The sequence below is a fragment of the Castor canadensis genome, chromosome 10 (genome assembly GCF_047511655.1).
Source record: "Castor canadensis chromosome 10, mCasCan1.hap1v2, whole genome shotgun sequence".
In the NCBI taxonomy this organism is placed as follows: domain Eukaryota; kingdom Metazoa; phylum Chordata; class Mammalia; order Rodentia; family Castoridae; genus Castor; species Castor canadensis.
Window position 1 is genome coordinate 73,182,948 of NC_133395.1, and position 19,028 is coordinate 73,201,975.

At 40.6% G+C, this 19,028-nt stretch overlaps 1 protein-coding gene across 7 annotated transcripts in view; it reads right to left on the reverse strand.

The window, feature by feature from the left end:
* Positions 1–18,055, reverse strand: part of Pds5b (PDS5 cohesin associated factor B) — a 197,147-nt gene extending 179,092 nt beyond the window's left edge. For all 7 annotated transcript variants that reach the window (XM_074043570.1, XM_074043569.1, XM_074043568.1 and 4 more), the window contains exon 1: positions 17,928–18,055. The gene's annotated coding sequence lies outside the window, so the exon portion shown is untranslated. The remainder of the gene's footprint in view (positions 1–17,927) is intronic.
* Between the last annotated feature and the right edge of the window lie 973 nt (positions 18,056–19,028).

Here is a 19,028-nt window from a genome sequence, read left to right on the forward strand (position 1 = left end):
ATAGAGCGCCTGCTTTAGAAGCATGAAGCCTTGAGTTCAAACTCCAGTACCACCAAAAAAAACCACCAAAGAATGATTTAAAGGCAGAGGAAAGTAACAAAGAGCAAACAGAAACCGGAGATTTGACCATGGAAAGAAGGGTAATATGTAGTGGAGGTAATTCAAATTCATCTCCAAAATAAACTGAAAGGGAGAAAAAAGGAAGAAGGTGAGGGGGAGGGAAGGAAGAAAGAAAGACACAGTCACATGGGAAATCTCAGCAGATAAATGGAAAAATTTTTAAATGAAATACTAGAAGTGGGACTGGGTGTGTGGTTCAACTGGTAGAGCACCTGCCTAGCAAGCTTGAGTTCCGAGTTCAAACCCGAGAACTGACAAAAAAAAAAATACTAGAACTGAACAATTACATCACTTGAGAATGGGTTTAACAGTGTATCAGAGATAACATTTAAAAGTGATCTTAAGCCAAGCACTGGCGGCTCATGCCTGTAATCCTAGCTACCCAATATGCAGAGATCAGGAGGATCTCAGTTCAAGACCAGCTGTGGCAAATAGTTCTCAAGACCCTATCTCAAAAGATGCCCAACCCAGAAAAGGGCTGGTAGAGTGGCACAAGTGGTAGAGCACCTGTCTAGCACACAAGGCCTAAGTTCAAACCCCAGTACCACCAAAAATAAATAAAAACAAAAGTGATCCTAAAGACAGGTCAGTAGAAATGACTCAATCTGAAAAACTGACAGAAAAAAAAAATTTGAAAAAGATTAAAAATACTCAGACAACTTTAAGTAGAGGAACACATAACTAGACTCAAGAGGAAAAAGAAAAACTGAATGGGGCAGGGAAAGCATTTTTCAGGTAATGGTTAAAATGTTCCAAATGTGAAAAATCCCAACTTACTAACCAAAAGCTAAGCAAACTCCAAATTTAATACTCAATAAATAAATAAACTACACATCAAATTGCTGAAAACTAAAGTTAAAGAAATAATGGAAACAGGGCTGGTAGAATGGCTCAGGGTATAAAGTACCTTCCTACAAGCACAAGGCCATGAGTTCAAATCCCAGTACTACCAAAATAAAAAAGAATGGAAACAAGATCAGGAAAACACTGGTACCTTCAGGAAAAAGAAAATCCAGAATTCTCTATTCAGCAAAACATAATGTTGGAAAATATAAACAAATGAGTTTAAATGAAAGCGGAGACTATCACTAAACTGTGGACATTATGCAAAATTTAAAGTTCTTCAAGCTGAAATGACATCAGATACAACTTAGTTCAAATACTCAAAGATAAAAAGAAAACCTGAACTAGTAATTATGTAGTTATATACAAAAGGCTGTATTTTTCTCTATCAAATTCTTTAAAAGATTATTTAACAGCAAAAAGAACATTATGTTGAAGCAAAATATAATGTACCAATAGCACAAAAGTTAAACACAATCATGTTATGCAGTATCTTTTTATTTTATAGGAGGTGGCATAAAGTTAATGCTAAATAAACTGTGAAAATTAATGATGAATGCTGTAATTCCCCACAGCAACCACTTAAAATTAAAGAGCTATAGTACTTACAGCCAGAATGAGGTGGTACACACCTGCAATCTCAGCTATGTGGGAGATAGAGATGGACGTTGAAGGCCAACAGGGCAAAAAGTTCCAACAAATAAGCCAGGCACGATGGCATGCACCTGCGGTCTCAGCTCCACAGGAGGCTATAGGCAGAAGTACTTAAGATTATAAGCAGGAGGATGTGGTCAGGGCAAAAACTTCAGAACTTATCTAAAAATAATCTAAACCCAAAAACAAACTGGGGTGTGGCATAAGTGGCAGAGAGCTTACCTAGCAAGCACAAAGCCTTGAGTTCAAAAGCTAATACAGCTAAGAAAACAATAAGCTATACTAATGTAAGTACAGCTCAGTTGAATGCATGCCTAGCACTCACAAGGCCTTGGATGCAATGAAGCATCACAAACCAATCAAAAAAAAAAAAAAACCCTCAGCAGGGTATTTTTAATGCAATATTAAAAAAGAGAACCTCAATAAATACCAAAAAGAGAGCCAGGAAGGGCTGACAAAATTCAATACCCATCCATAACTTTAAAATAAAAATCTTGATAAATTAAGAACATCTTTTTTTTTTTTTTTTGATGTTGTTTTGTGGATTTTGGGGGAGGTGGGACTGGGATTCAAGCAAAGCAGGCACTCTACCACTTGAGCCACATTTTGCTCTGGTTATTTTGGAGATGGGGGGGTCTCGCAAACTATTTGCTTGGGCTGGCTTTGAACTGGGATACTCCCAAATTCAGGTATGAGCCGTGTGACCAGCTAATCTTTTTTTCCAATTAAAAAAAAAAATCCCTTGTTGATATTCTACTTAATGTTAAAAAACTGTTTCCCATTTAAGATTAGAAATGAGACAAGGATGTCTATTATCACTTTGTCTCAACACTGTTGAAAACCCCAGATGGTGCAATAATGTAACAAAAAGAAATAAAAAGCCTAGAGACAGGAAAAGAAGGAATAAAATCATCTTATTCACAGATTATGTGGAGATGTAGCTCAGTGGTAGATCACTTGCCTAGTATCACAAGCTCTGGGTTCAATTCCCAACACTGAAAGAAAAAAAAAAATCAAAAGGGACCTTACAATCTTAAGAAATCTACAAAAAGACAACTGGAAAAGTAAATTTAAGCAAGGTCAAAGGATACAAAAAAATATATAATAAAAAGTACTGTATTTCTATATACTAGCGATAAAACTAAAAAATTAAGTTTAGAAAACTCCATTTGTAAGAGCACCAAAAAGCAAAACCTTGCAGGCACCAGTGGCTCAAATCCTAGCCACTCAGGAGGCAGAAATCAAGAGGATGGCAGTTGAAAGCCAGTCTGGGCAAACAATTTCTAAGACCCTATCTCAAAAAACAACCAACCCAAAAAAGGGCTGGTATAGTGCCACAAGTGGAAGAGGCACCTGCCTAGCAAGCATGAAGTCCTGAGTTCAAACTCCAGTACCACAAAAAATAAATAAATAAAGCAAAACCTTTAGCCTGGTGTCAGTGGTCCATGCCTATAATCCTAGCCTCTTGGGAGGCTGGGATTGAGAGGCTCATGGTTGGAGGCCAGCCCAGGCAAATAGTTCGAGATACTCCATCTCCAAAATAACCAGAGCAAACTGGATTGGAGGTGTGGCTGAAGTGGTAGAGTGCCTCCTTTGCAAACACGAGGCCCTGAGTTCAAATCCCAGTCCCACCTTTAGAAATAACTTTAACTCACAAAATCTCTACTGAGAAAATGAAAAGGATACTTTATATTATGTGTGTATATGTATATGCTATATGTACATGTCATATAGTGATACATTAATGTTAATTCTCAAACTATATAACTGATAGTGTGTGTGTGTATATGTATCTATATATATATATATATATAAACATTTGATTTTTACTGCAGAGCCCATATACATATGTTGTATACTACTTCAAGATGCTCTAAATAAAAAGCTATATAATGTCCTAGTGATGTATTGTGATAAAATAAACATCCCCAAAACTTAGCAGCTCAAAACAATATTTATTATTTCCCATCATTTCCAAGGATCAAGAATCCAGGAACAGGGCTAGGGGTGTACATAGTTCAGTGGTAGAGAGCTTGCCTAGCATGAGTGAGGCTTTGGGTTTAATTCCCAGACCTGGGCAGGTGGGGGAGACAATTCAGGAGCAGCTTACCTAGTGACTGTGGCTCAGAGTGTTTCCTCAGGTTGTAACTACGCAATATAGCAACATCTGCTGTCAAATGAATACAGGATCTTCTCCCAAGTTCACTGAAGACTACTGGCTGAAAGCCTCAATTCTCTACCATGGGGATGTTAGACCATAGTTCAGGGATCTCTTGCATTTTGCACATCTTATGACTGGGTTCAAAATGCCCTTTTTCCAGACTATCTTCTCATGGGTATCTATACAATGAATAAATATGGAAGACAGACTCTTGCAAAGAGTCATTACTCCCATTAAAAAGCACTCAGGGACTGGAGGTGTAGCTCAAGTGGTAGAGTGCCTGCTTTGCAAGCATGAGTTCAAACCCCAGTACCACAAAAATTAAATAAAAATAAAAACCATTCAGGTTCCCTATTCAGGATTCCTCTCTTACAGCATAATGCACTGCATATGTAGGTGTTATTTGGTCCTCTTCACATTACCCAGTATAAGTTAAAGCTCAAGACACTGGCACAAAAACACTAGGTACTACTGCTGCTAGGACAACAAACTATCCTTCAACTCTGACCGAGGAGTTTTGTGTCTTTTATCAGCATCTATAAAACTGTAGCAGGATAACTTGTTTGCTTGCCAGTATGGAAAAAATCTCAGACCCTTCACATTCCTGACAGTAAGCCTTTCCACAACATGGCAACTGGCTTTCCTCAGAGTGAGTGATGAAAAAGAGACCAACATGCAAGCCATACTGTCATTTATAACCTAACTTTGGAATTAATATACCATCATTCTTGCCACACAAACCAACCCTAATACAAAAAAGAAGTTGACTATGAAAGAGGTGCAAATACCAGGATGCAGGGATCACTACGGATCATGTTAGAGGCTGACTGCCAAATTCACCACTGTTCTTAACAATGTCAACTAAAATCCCACAAGTATTTTTCTATAGAAATTGACAAAATGACTTAAAAATTTATATGCAAATACAAGATTAGTCAAAAAAATGTTAGCAAATTCAAATTATCTGACATTAAAACTCGCCATAATTCCACAGTAATCAAGACAATGTAATAGCCAGGTGGTGGTGGCTCACTCCTATAATCCTAGCTACTCAGGAGGCAGAGATCAGGAGGATAGCAGTTCAAAGCCACCCCCAGTTAATAGTTCAAAAGATCCTATCTCAAAAAACCCATCACAAAAAAAAAAAAAGGAATGGCAGAGTGGCTCAAGTGGTACAGCACTTGCCTACCAAGCATGAGGCCGGGAGTTCAAACCCCAGCAACATCACAAAAAAAAAAAAACAGAATAGAGAGTCCACATACAAGTAAGGTTCAAATGATTCTGGATAAAGACACAAAGGTAACTTAGTACAGGAAAGCAGTTTTTTTTTTTTGGTTTTTTTTTTGCTTACTATACTTGGCCAACACCTTGAGCCACTCTACCAGTCTTTTTTTTGTGATGGGATTTTTCAAAAAAGGGTCTATTTGCCTGGGCTGGTTTCAAACTGTGATCCTCCTGATCTTTGCCTCCTGAGTAGCTAGAACTACACGTGTGAGACACTGGCTCCCAGCTGAAAAGCAGTTTCTTTTCATTTGTTTTCAAATAATGGTGCTAGAATTGGAAAACATTTTTCTTTCCTGGTGCTGGAGTTTGAACTCAGGGTCTATACCTTTAGCCACTCCACCAACCCTTTTTTTGTGATGGGTTTTTTCCAAGACAGTGTCTCTCGAACTATTTGCCTAAGCTGGGTTTGAACGGTGATCCTCCTGATCTCTGCCTCCTTAGTAGCTAGGATTACAAATGTGAGCCACCAGCGCCTGCTGGGAAAACATTTTTTTAAATGAACTTCAAACCAGAAATTAATTCAAAATGGATCAAAGCCCTATACATTAAAGATCACTGCTAAAATTTGGATCATAAATGTTGCCCAAAGGCCAATGTGTTAATTGCTTAATCCCAGAGAGTCACAATTCGGAACTGGTTGAACCTTTAAGAGATAGGGCCTAGTAGGAGGGATATTAGGACCCCAGCCCCTTCTTCTCTTTCACTTTCCAGCCATGAAATAAATAGTTTTGCTCTACTGCATGCTCTCCACTATTGCCAGCATCCTTAGAAGAGGCCCAAAAACAGTAAGTCTCCCTGATTACCTACTGGAATTTACAAAGCTGTGAGCCAAACTACATCTGTTTCTTTACAAAATGATTATTTCAGGTATTTGTTCTAGCAATGGAGAAATCACTAAGAAAACTTTGAGGAAGGCAAATGCTTATCAGAACTAAACAAGCAAAATCCCTAAAGAAACAAAATTGATTAATTGTGCTTCATCAAACCTTTTAGCTTCATCTCATAAAAATACACTGCTAAAAGCCAGTCAAGGTAGTGCATGCCTGTAATCCCAGGGGAGGATTAATCCCTAAGTATTTACTAAAGAGAAATGAAAACATGTTTGTAAAAAGACCTATTCATAACAGGCCTTATTCATAAAAATCAAAAACTGGAATCAACCCAAATGCCCATCAACAGACAAACTATGGTATATTTCTCCAGGGAAATACTACTCAACAATTAAAAACAAAACAACAACAAAAAAAAAAAAACCTGATACATCCAACGGGGATGGATCCCAAAATATATGTTAAGCAAAAGAAGCCAGATACAAAAGAACAGTATGAAATTCGGTCTTCACTATGAAGACAGAACAAAGCTAAGAAGAAACAAATGGAGAAGTAAACAAGAGAATTTTCTGGGGTGATAAAAATACTTTATTTCAGGTTGGAGGCATGGCTCAAGTGGGAGAGCACCTGCCCAACAACGGCAAGGTTCCAAGTACAAACCCCAGTACTGCCAAGAAAAAAAAAGTAAATAAAATGCTTTATTTTGCGGAGGGGGGGGAGAATATCAGTAACATAGATATAATTGTCACACCTCATCAAAGTGAATACCTAAGATCTGCCTATCTTATTGCATCTAAATATATAAAATAAAATTTAAAAATTTTTAAAGAATTTGTGAACTCAGTATCATCCTAATTTTCCTTTTTTGAATTGCCACATGTATATTTTCATACATATATTTACACACATTCAATAATTTCCACCTACTCTGTGCCCAACACTTTATTAGGTCCCAAAATAACTAAAAATCTGTCCCCTCAAGAAGTTAACAATCTAGGCAAGGGAACACATATGTACTTACAAAATAACAGGCAACATGGAACTTTCCATGACAGGTATATACAGGGCCTTCTGGGGAGAAAGCAGCAGTATACACTGCCTGAAATAAGAAGTGTCAGAAAAGCCTATCAAGTGTAAAAAGTAGGTGAAAAAAAAAGCAGAACTTTGGGCATGTGCACAAGCATAAATGGGCTATGTATAAGCCAAGAAATACCACATGGAAAGACACAAAGGGTCTAACAGTAAGGAGCTAGGAACAGTTCAATGTTGGGGTGGTTCAGAGAACCTATAAGGAAAAAAAAGGAAATGCTAGCAAGGTAAGTAGGTACCATGCTCACGCTAAAGTAATTGAAGTAATTTTTCACCTATCAGACTGGCAAAAATCCAAAAAGTTTAAATATATACTGTGTTGACAAGACTATGGAAAAATAAGTATTTTCAAATACACAATACTGCTGCAACCTCTACAAAAGACAATTTAACAATATCTATCAAAATTATATATGCCATATTCTTTGGCCAAGCAATTCCACCTCTAGGAACATACGTGCATATATAAAACATGACATTTACATAAGGTGGGTGTCACTGAAGCCATTTTATAATAGCAAAAACTGGGAAAAATCTATCAAGTGGTAAAAATGAACATTTAGTTTGGAGGGGAGCAGCACAAGAAAGCAAGCACTTTATATAAAGCTCTTTATATCCAAATATAGAAAGATTTCCAGTGAAAAAAGTAAAACAGAAGTTCCCAACATAGGCATAAACTATGGTGAGAGGGAAGTGAGGTAGGATAAACATCGTTATATACAGTAGCACTATTAAAAACCTCAGAAGGATATATAAAAAATCAACAAGATTTACATGTTATTGCAGGGATCTGGAAATTAGATGGAACTATGTAAGTATGAAAGACTTTTTACCCTTTTTTTTCTTTTTGCTTTACTTTTGAAGTACATTTATGCATATAGTTTTTAAAAAATCAGAATCAAAAAGATTTAATAACTTATTTGATATGAGGTAAAAGATGTGAAGGGGTCAGTATGACACTCAGATTTCTAATGGGATAAATCATATCATTCCTTACAACTTAAAGGAAAAAAAGAGAAACCTGTGTTATTAACCAAAGCAAAAGCTGGAAAAATGTTAAGGAGCAGAAGGCAGCTCAGTTTTGGACATGTGCCATAGCCAAGGCACTAGAAAAAATGGAAATCTGGAAGAGGTCAGGGATATAGTAGTTAGTAGAAGTTGAGAGGAAAACATGTATAAGAACCTAATTTACCTAGGAAACAATTATTCTATAAAGTCAATTAACTGGGATAAAACCAAAACCCAGAATAAACTAAAACGGCAAGTAACTCAAAGTGACAGCTTATATAAAGACCACATACTGCTTTCCTCTTCTTATAGACATCAAGCTCACATTTTAAAAGCTTATTTAAATCATTTAGTTTTCCAGGTTCACAACAAATTAGAAACATCAGAAGAGTGTGGGTATGCTACCAGAGGCAATCATTTGGCAGCAACATGAAGAAACAGACAAACAAAATTTTAAGACCATAGCACAAAAAGCCAGAGATCAGGAGGACTGTGGTTCAAGGCCAACCCATGCAAAAAGCAAGACCCTATCTCAAAAACATCCAACACAGGACTGGGGGTGTGGCTCAAATGCCAGTGCACCCATCTAGCAAATATGAGTCCCTGAGTATAAACCCTAGTACTGCCAAAAAAACAAAAAAGTCCCAGTTTTGTAACATTTAAAATTTGGTCAAAAATGATCCCTTCTTCAAGTTTTCCTGGTTCCTACACTCTTTTTTTTTTTTAATTTGAATACTAAAAGGAATTTTTTTTATTGTTTTATTATTCATATGTGCATACAAGGCTTGGGTCATTTCTCCCCCCTGCCCCCACCCCCTCCCTTACCACCCACTCCGCCCCCTCCCTCCCCTCCCCACCCCCTCAATACCCAGCAGAAACTATTTTGCCCTTATCTCTAATCTTGTTGAAGAGAGAGTACAAGCAATAATAGGAAGGAACAAGGGTTTTTGCTGGTTGAGATAAGGATAGCTATACAGGGAGTTGACTCACATTAATTTCCTGTGCGTGTGTGTTATCTTCTAGGTTAATTCTTTTTGATCTAACCTTTTCTCTAGTTCCTGGTCCCCTTTTCCTATTGGCCTCAGTGGCTTTTAAGGTATCTGCTTTAGTTTCTCTGCGTTAAGGGCAACAAATGCTAGCTAATTTTTTAGGTGTCTTACCTATCCTCACACCTCCCTTGTGTGCTCTCGCTTTTATCATGTGCTCAAAGTCCAATCCCATTGCTGTGTTTGCCCTTGATCTAATGTCCGCATATGAGGGAGAACATACGATTTTTGGTCTTTTGGGCCAGGCTAACCTCACTCAGAATGATGTTCTCCAATTCCATCCATTTACCAGCAAATGATAACATTTCGTTCTTCTTCATGGCTGCGTAAAATTCCATTGTGTATAGATACCACATTTTCTTAATCCATTCGTCAGTGGTGGGGCATCTTGGCTGTTTCCATAACTTGTCTATTGTGAATAGTGCCGCAATAAACATGGGTGTACAGGTGCCTCTGGAGTAACCTGTGTCACAGTCTTTTGGGTATATCCCCAAGAGTGGTATTGCTGGATCAAATGGTAGATCAATGTTTTAGCTTTTTAAGTAGCCTCCAAATTTTTTTCCAGAGCCTACACTCTCTTAAGTAACATAGTTAATCTCTTGTCAAATTTCTAATTTCAAGTATTTAATTTATGCCTTCCTAAAAGCACATAAACTATATTCTGCCTTGTTTTATCGTTACACCACCCTTTCCTTCTTCTTGAATACACATCTCTTGATTATAGGAATATTTTCCATCTTTGTATCTCTAGCCAGCACTGACAACAATTTTCTTACATAGTGTAACATGCAAACATCCATTCAACAGTTATCCCATTTTTGCCTTCTCTTAAGTGATATAAATGAACTCTGCCACAGTCTCCCTGTAAAAAGTTATAATTTTTTTACTGCATACTTACATATTTGGCCCTACACTAAACTAAGCATTTATCCTTGGCTTATCCCAAAAACTAATGAAAGGAGTGATGAGAAGTTAACACCTACCGACTCTGAGATTTCATTTAATAGGAGACAAAAACGTTCCAAAATAAGGACTGTGGTGATGGTTGCACAAACCCGAGAACATACTGGAACACAATGAACTGTACACTTTCAATGAGCAGACTGTAATGTATGTTTTGTTGTTGTTGTTGTTGTTTGGGTTTTTGTTTTTTTTTTTTTTTTGTGGTACTGGGGTTTGAACTCAGTGCCTACACTCTGAGCTACTCCACCAGCCCTTTTCTGTAAAAGGTTTTTTCGAGGTATGTCTGGCAGAACTATTTGCTGGGCTATCTTCGAACCATGATCCTCCTGATCACTGCCTCTTGAGTAGCTAGGATTATAGGCATGAGCCACTGGCACCCAGCTCAATAAAGCTTTTAAAAATGAGATCTCACTTTACAGATTAAGAAGTTGATGCTCAGCAAGATTAGGCAATTTACCCATGGTGACACAGCTAGTTAAGTGATGAGACCAGAGCAAAAACCCAAGCAATTTTGACATAAGTCTATATGCTTACCAGTCACACTCTTCTGTCTTCCTTAGAAAAGAACCTTATTCATCAAATGCTTAAATATACTTTGGATGTTAAAGTCTTAAATGTCAAAGAACTTCCAAATTCCAACTAAGACTAGAAAGACTTGACCTAATGTTATAATGCAAGGGGAGGAGAGACAAAAGCTGGGAAAAAAAAGGTACTGAAGAGAAAAAGGAAGAGAGGTGCTCAAGAGTTATAGTAAAAGATTACATGAAGCATTACTATTGCTTGATATGATCCAAGCTGGTGGGTATGCCTAATTCAACTGAGTTGGGGGTAATTGTAAGCCTCCTACATCAATTCTGCCTAGGCAAAGGTTTCTCAATTGTGATTGGCAGTTTGGGTCAGGTAACTTTCTGTTGTAGAAAGCTGCCCAATACACATGTAGGATGTTTAGCAGACCCCACGCCTGGCTTCCACCCACTAGATGGCAATGGTGAACCCCACATACACACACTACCCCATTTGAAATAACTAAAACGTCTCCAAACATTGACAAATTTCTTTTTTTTTTTTTTAAACTGCAGGCTGAACTTGAGGCCTCACACTTGCTAGGTAGGTGCTCTACCACTTCAGCCAGTCCATCAGCCCTTTATGTGTTGGTAATTTCCAAAATAAGGTCTTCATTTATGCCTGGGCAATCGTCCTATTTGTGCTTCCCTGAGTAGCTGGGATGACAGGAGCACGCCATCATTGATTGTGCTGGGGACTGGGCTGGCCTTGAACCACAATACACACAATCTCCACCTCTCAAGTAGCTGACCTGAGCCACGGTGCCAGACCCATAACATTGCCAAATTGCTTAAAAGGGAGGAGGAGCTGAGGGGATGAGGGGGAATCATTCAAAATCACTTCTGTGAGAAACAATGGCCTCCGAAAAGATGACATAAGGGCCAGCTAATTGATGGCAACAAATGTATATTAACAGGAGACAGACCAGAGTGTTTTAAACCAATCACTTCCCAAGCCTACTAAGAAAAAAACTCATTCTAAGCTTGGGTGAGAATATAATGTATAGGGATTAAATAAAAACAAAACTCATTTGTTATATGAACACCCCAAGTTTTCTGTACACTTCAGCATGTAAGGCTTTTGACACTCTCAAAGAATGTCATCTACAGCAAGGTACTACTGAAGATTAGGAAACAGAGCTAAAGGATGCTAGAAATAAACTGTTCCCTCTGGCTGATTTGAAGGAAAAGCGGTTCCCTTTTAAGAAAACCTAAGCCCTTGAATGTGAAGAAACTACAAAAACAAGGTCCAGGTTGCCAATACTACCAGAGAAGAGCAAACCAAATGACAGTACAAATAAAAATGTAATGACACTTGAAATTGGGAAAAGGAATGATGAGACAGGATAAGCAGATAACACAAGGTAGAGCCAACCCTATACAAAATTTGTTTTGACTCTCAGATCTCCATTTCCTGTGGGTTCTCTTCTATCTTCCACTCTCTTCTACCCTATGTCAACACCAAGTCAAGGGCTTTCAATACTCTTATTAACCCTCAGTTGTTAAAAAGCCTAATACAGTAGTCTCTTCCTTCAGAGCATCAATCCTCCTCAAGGGGCCACTGGATCCAAAATCTCACTATGTAAAAACCCCACCTCTCCTAGACCATCTTACTTCTTAGAGAAGAACTGGAGGATGGGCAATTGCAGCAAGTAAGCTAAAACTACTGGAACTAAAGTATGGGCTGCAAGTAACTGCCTCTCAAAAAGCACATGAACAAATATTCACCCTCACTCATAATCAAAGAAATGCAAACTCAAGAAAAGCTCCAGCACATCAAATTGGTGAAAAGTATAAAGTTTAATGAAATGCAGTGTTGGTGAACATATAACAGACACACATTGCTGGTTAGTGTAAATAGTCATAAACTAATACCACTCAGTTATGTACACACTTAAAATACTGATTTTTTAATTATGTTGATTTATATGTATAAACAGCAGTATGAAAAGACTCCTGTAACATTAACTAAGGAAAAAGTTAATTGCAGTACACAATAATAGTATAACAATATTATTTGTATAAATTTTTTAAACATTCTGAAATTTGTTAACAGCGGATTATCTTTTGAAAATATTTTTATTGTGCTTTCTATACGTTAGAATTTTACTACATATGCATAACTTTTTAACTTAAAGTACACAATTAGGTACTTTATTTCCCCCAACCTTAACTACCACTCTCCCCTCAACCTATCTGATATCTGAAGGTTAAGTGAAATCATCTTAGACTATCAGTAAAGGATATATTTTGAGATATAGAGCTTCCCTTTAAAATCTCTTGGCTTACTTTCCTAAAATCACCTCTACAACAAAAGAAGAAAAAAATAATCCCTACAGTACTGCCTGGGGAACCACAAACTCTCCCTTCCTTTCAGGTCCCTAACCATTCTCACTAAGAGAATTGCCATGGTTATGTCATGAGTCCTTGTTATCAGTTGTAGTATGTACTCTTGGCTGACTTTAGTCTCCCACATACAGCATGTCAATGAAGAGGGAAAAAAAGCCCGCTCCTTTCAAAACTAATTAATAGCAGGGATTCTACTCTAGTCTGCTCAGCTCTCATCACTTTGGTGTGGGTCACCAACCACTACTCTATACTTCTATAGGGCTGGGTGTCTCAGGCTTGTTCACTGTATTATCCCTGGTACCGTATGTATATGGAAGCTTAATATTTGTTTATTTTCATTGAATTTACAGCATTCTTTGTCAAAGAAGAAGAAAGACCCAAAAGATGCCTCAAAATAGCTTCCTGGTAAGCCACCTGCTAGTGGCTCACACCTATAATTCTAGCTACTTAGGAGGCTGAAACGAGGGGGAACGAGGTTCTAGGCAAGACATCTCAACAGAAAAAAGCTGGGTGTAGTGGCATGCGCTTGCCATCCCAGCTATGGCAGGAATCAAAGACCGTGGTCCAAGACAGCTTGAGCAAAATGCAGGACCCTATCCCCCAAAATAACCAGAGCATAAAAGTCTGGAGGCTTAGCTCAAGTGATAGAGTGCCTGTCTAGCAAGCTCAAAGCCCTGAATTCAAACCCCAGTACCAGAAAAGAAAAAACACAAAAAGGTTCTGATTTTATAGTCATTTTTCCACATTCCTTTGCTGACTTTAACTTTTAAACAGCTAAACCAAGAACGTCTAATCACTATTAATTATTAAAGCACAATTAACTATTACAGGTATTTTTAAATATCCCAGATTAATGGCTTTAAAATTTAAGTTAAATTTTATTCATCTGTTTTATCATCATGATTTTCTCCTGTGCACAATCACTTCTTGCCAGCAACAACAATCAGTCTCAAAACAATAAGCTTATTAATTCTCAACTAATTAGTGAGAAAGGATTACAAAATCTTTCTCAAGTTTTTGGGGAAATGACTAAACTCAGGTGGTTCATGACAGCGTAGTGTGAAGAAGGAGCTGACTCTATTCTCCAAGGAGTCAGAATTTTGGACCATTTGTCAGCTTCTTAAATAAGCTTAGAAAACAAATACAGAGCCGGACGCTGGTAGCTCACATCTGTAATGCTAGCTATTCAGGAGGCAGAGATCAGGAGGATCATGGTTTGAAGCCACCTCCAGGCAAATAGTTAGCAAGACCCTATCTCAGAAATACCCAACACAAAACAGGGCTGGCAGGATGGCTCAAGTGGTAAGAGTACTTGCCTAGCAAGCCTGAAGCCTGAATTCAAACCCCAGTACTGCAAAAGAAAAAAAGAAAGAAAAGAACTACAGAGCTGGGAGTGGTAGAATATGACTGTAATCCCAGCAATAGGGAGACTGAAGCAGGAGGATCACATTGAGTTCCGGGCTAGCCTGGGCTATGTAGCAGGACCCTGTCTCCAAACACATATGCTAGTCTCAGAGAAATTACTGTTTTTTTTTTTTAAACTAAATATTTCCAGAATTTTTAACATTTCCAATTAGTAATACACAAACCAAATAAAATGCCTACTATAAACAAAAGTCACGAATAACTGGTGTATGCAAACTGGGTTTAAAACTAAAATAAACCAGGTAAGCTGGCTCATGCCTATAATTCCAGGGAGGTGAAAATGGGACAATTGCCTTCCGAGGATGGCCTAGGCAAATAGACACACTATCTGAAAAATAACTCAATTAAAAAGGGCTAGAAGCAGGGTTCAAGTGATAGAGCACTTGTCTAGCAAGCACAAGGCCCTGAGTTCACACACACCCCAGGACCAGCAAAAAAAAAAAAAAAAAGTAAAATAATACACTCATACACATATTTGTATCTTATAACAAAATAAAGTTCAATACTAACTTTTCTAAATTACTTTGACCTACAAGTTTCATGTGAAATAAATAAATATCAAGCAGAGTTACACTATGAAACAGAAGCAACTCTGGGAGACAAAGATATACAGGAGGTTATTTTGTCAAATAACCTAAGTGGACTGAATTGGGAAATTATTAAAACCAAACTCCAAAACAGATGGTCAGCCTTCAAGCTTTACTTCTTGATTAAGTGAATAAAAAGAAAAGGTAAGAAAGGGATGGAGAATAATGTGTTGTCTTGCAATGATTTTAAATACTGCTAAGTCCTGAATAAAACAATAGAGACCACCAGGAAAGTTACAACCTTCCAGCAGAGCTAAGGTCTGCCCTGTCCCACCACATGAATGTATAACTGCGACATTGTTTAAATCAAGCAAATTATAATCTGAATCTAATTTCTCATTTATAAAATAAGAGTAGGATATCCTCAAGTTTCCTTGTACTTCTCTAACACTAACAAAGGAAACATGAATTTATTCTTTTCTTATATAAGTTACAAACAGTATGTCATCTAAGAGTCTATAAACCAAACCAGAACTCTATTAGTTCTAAGTAAATATCCAAAAACGTAACACCATGAGAGCCAAAGAACAGTTTCTAAATTTGCCAAGGGGAATAAGCAGACATAGCCTCCCAAAGTATTCCGTTCCTCACAAAGTTTTAGGCATATTGTACCACTTCCCTCTTTACCAGCTCTAATACAAGGTTTAATTTAGGCTTAACAAATTATTGCTAAAACCTAGTCCTCAAAACGTTATGCCTTTTAACTGTTAAACAAAATATAGAACAATTTTAAGATAAACTTAAAAATTAAAACACCTTTTATCAAACACTCAGTAGAACCTTAGTACAAATAACCTTAGTGTAAGCCAGCTCATGAGAAGAGCTTCATATCTTCTCTAATTCTTAGGGAAAACGGGGAAAGAGAAGGACCACAACCAGAGAGGAGTAAAGGTGACAGGAAGCATTAACAGAAGTTGTTGTAAAAGCAAAGTTAATAAACAAAAGCAGAACCTACTTCAGCCAAAAGGAGAAAGTTCTTTAAAAAAATAATAAAGACAAGCACTACCTTCTCATTCGAAAAACACTTCAAGTAAAACTCAGCTAAGAAGAAAATTTTTACAACAATCGCCAAGGTGGGGAGGGGTACTTAATACTTCAATAAGAAAATTTAAAGTGTACGTTTTCTACGTATATTGGTAAATTTACATTATATGCAAATTTTATTTCTAAGCAATAACGTTCTGCTTAAGAGCCAGGTGTGGTGAGACATGCCTATAACCCCAGAACTCTGTAATCCCAGTAATTAGAGAGGCTAAAGCAGAAGGATTTCGACTTGGAGGCCAGCCTGGGCTACACATCCAGACCCTGTCTCAAAAAAGATGTTTGGGTTTTCTTATAGTTAGGTTTCGGAAAATAAACCGATCTTAACATAAGTGCCATGTTAACTTTCACCTACAAATTCACCACTATAAATTTTAATTAGAGGGGGCAGGGGGAAGGGGGGAGAAATGATCCAAACATTGTATGCACACAGGAATAAAAGAAATAAAAAAATTTTTTAATTAGGTTTTCTGCTTATCACCATGAGACTGGAGATTAACTGTTCCACACTGACCTGCATACACCATACAAATATTCATTTTATTGTCCCTAAAAATGGTAACATCTCTGACATGTACTGCATACATAAGGGGTGTCCTGTTAAGCCCACGTTTTACTGCTCCATGAGTAAACATGGAACATGTTCTCTCTTGGAACTTTGTTAACTGAGAACAATGAATAGATAGATTGCCATCCGGATTTAAGTTAAGTATGATTTGCCTCCAGCCTGCCTCCTACATATTAATACCCTGGACCAGATTCCCTGTCTCTCTCGAGACGGCAGACCATCCTTCGAAACTAGTGACAGAGGTTCGGAAAGTCTTTAAGAGACAAGCTAAGGTCACTGGGGACACCACTGGCCATCCATCACTGCACAATACAAGTGCGAGGAGCGATCTTTAAAATGAGCAGGGTCGGCCTCTGTGGGGTGGGCGAAGATGGTGAAACGAGCCCCACAGTGCAGCTCTGAAGACGGGGGGAAGGGCTGCGTCTCGGGGTTCAGGTCCACTCCCTCAGTCCCTCGGTGTCGAAGGCTACGCACCCACGGCGGTGGCAGCCACCAACAAGCCAGGCCGTCCCCGCACCGCAAACTTTTAAAGTGTCAGTGAAATAACGGTGCAGAACGGAGACTGCCCGCATCGCACAGCGTTTTCACGGCCGTTCGCTCCTACAGCAAAGCCAGAGCGCAGCGGGGGGCCTGGGACCCGTCACTTCACGCCGGCGCTGGGCTCTTCCTCAACTCCGGTCCTCGACTTCCCCCCGGCACGGGCTAAGAAGCGCGGGTAGCGCGCTTTATTTCCCGAGACTGCTAAGGGACAGCGTAAAAATGTCACCATGAGCCGGTGTCCCCAGCCGGGAGCCGAGGCCCGGGAGCGCGGGGACCCCGCGGATGGGGCGAGGCGCCGGCGGCAGGGACCCCGCTCTGGAAAGGGGGAACCCGCCCGCTCGCGGGAGGATTCAACAGGAGCGCCGCGCCGCGCCGCCGCCTGCCGCCCGGGAAACGCGCCCGCCCGCCGGGCGGCCGGGAGGGCGGGGGAGGGGCGCCGACGGAGGCGCGGGCGCCGGGCTGCGGGACCCCCACCGCGCGAAGGTCAACGCCCGCCGCCGCCACCGGCCGGGCCGAGCCGGGACCAGGGCGGCAAGTTTAATTTGCAGAGGCTGCGGCAGAGCCCGCGGCGTGGAGTAGCGCGCCGACCGCGGCCTCCCCGCCCCCACCGTGCAGCCCGGCCCGCGCCCGTGCCCCCCGCCCCGGGCCGCCTCCAGGCAGCCGCCGCTGCAGCCCCCGACCCTCGCGGAGAGCGAGTCTCTGCCAGCAGAGCGGGCGGGGGGCGCTTCAGCCCCGCCACACACACACACACACACACGCCCCAAACACACAGCCGCCGCGGCGGGCGCTCAAAAATGGAGCGCGGCGCCCAGAGAAGATAGGCATTTCCTTTCCGTTAACTGGAATTGTTTCCTACCTCCGGGCGTCCGACTGACTACTCCTCTCACTCCGCTGCTCTCCGGGATCCGCCGCCGCCGCCGCCGCCGCCGCCGCATCCAATCGTCTCCTCCCCCCCCTCCCCTTCCGCAGCCAGCCCGGCCGTTCCTCCTCCTCTCCGCTTCAAAATGGCGCCAAGCGCTTCTCGGCGGCTGCTCCAATCGAACCGCGGCGGACAGCACTCGGGGGCAGGCAGAGCACGGCGTGGGTGAGCAGCGCCCCCTGCCGACCAGACAGCATCACACGCGCGCGCACCCGCCTGCCGGGCTCCGCCCCGCCCGTGCGCGCGTGCGTGCCTCCTCCTCCCCGCCCCGCGCGCGCGCGCACCCTTCCCCGGCGCTGCTCCGCCGCCGCGGTTGCCGCGGTGGCAGCGAGAAGGGCAGCTGTCAATGTGTTCTCTGCCATAGATCGCTAACTCTTCGGTTAGAGGCTGGGCGAGATTTCTTTTTTTACATCCAGCATTGATGTGCTGTGTAAATAAAATTGGTATTATAACTACTTGGCTCCTTACTTGGTAGTTCTGACCAAGTGATTTCAAAATGCGTCGTCTTTCCACACTGTATGTGTTGCGTTTTTACAAAGCCTCCGCTTTCTGAAGGTGAGGATTCTCTAGTAGGCGCCAGGTGGGGGAGGGACACAATAATTCACCCTGTAACAAAGCGTTCCATTTCTGTGCTTTGTCTGAATTGTCCTCGTTAGAGGGAGAAGTGATCTGAAAGTCACAAAGATGCTCTCCAGGAAGTGGGGTTCTGACCCCTTCAGCACCTGCCGCTCCTCCTGTAGGTTGGGTGGGCTGGGGTGGGCTCTGTCTGGTCACCACAGTAGATCACCTATGGTGGGGGGAGGTTTTCTCCTCAGCCAGGCCCCTGCCAGAGGAGAACGGACTGCTTTCTCGTTTTACCTCCATTAATATTAGCCTCTGTGAGCAAGTTTTCCCTGATATGACGGATTTGGTTACTGGAACTGTTCCAGGGAGTATCTGTTTCAACAATGAGCAAATAAAAAGTGAATTAATAGATTGCAGTCATATATTTATTACTGGAGGAAAATGATAGGTAAAGATCTGTACACTAAAGTTGTT